Source organism: Aplysia californica, unplaced genomic scaffold (genome assembly GCF_000002075.1).
Source record: "Aplysia californica isolate F4 #8 unplaced genomic scaffold, AplCal3.0 scaffold00777, whole genome shotgun sequence".
Classification (NCBI taxonomy): Eukaryota; Metazoa; Mollusca; class Gastropoda; order Aplysiida; family Aplysiidae; genus Aplysia; species Aplysia californica.
In genome coordinates this window covers 46714-47541 of record NW_004798047.1, presented here as the reverse complement: position 1 = coordinate 47541, position 828 = coordinate 46714, and positions in this window count along the sequence as shown.

Genomic DNA, 828 nt, shown 5'->3' with positions numbered 1-828 from the left:
TGATTAAGTAAGCTTAAAGTGAGGCTGGAAGAGTCAACCAATAGATTTGAAGGGAACATGTGCATAGCAGTCGGAACTGTTTCATTGTCGCATATACCCTGTTCACCCCTTTCGGGCCACAGTTATAAGCACCCAGACACGCTGATTATCTAAGCGAACTATAACACTGGTCGAGTCTACCTCACAGATGTGAGGGGAACTAACTCCTAATAATCCTTATACTCCTGCTACTACACTGCTAGTGCTTGTTTTTTTCCTCGACTTTTTAAGGTTCTATAATCAGATCGTGACCTCGATTATGACAGCGGCTCCTGGCCGCGAAAAGCTAGACAAAAAACAGCCAAATGTGAAATAAAAAATTAATAATTGGCGTGCTCTACCAAAGTGTTTCGGCTGTCTGGTATAACATGCCATTGTAGTGCTGACATCTCTGCTTCTTTCCTTGGTGTTCGTGTGTTCAAATCTAAAGTTGAATTTAAGGTTAGTTAGAATAAATATTTAATGAAATACTTTCCCGATTATTTTAGCGGTTGAACAAGCATACAACATGAATTCAGGATTTGTTTTCATTCACAACTCAGAGTTGCCGCCTCCAGAGCCAGTAAGATTCTTGTGACTTGTGTGAGTGTGATATCTCCAGGCCCTATCTGGTCCCATTTCACTTTGATTATCCTGTCAAACAAGTCAGCCTTCGCCCCTGCACACCAAACATTTTCCGTTAGTAGGAAATTATGAATTTTGCCCTGGTGGCGGCCGAAGTCTACTCTTTTCGATTTTAGACGACTAAGGGATCTTTAACGTGCGCAACTTGCACACGGGACCTCCGAG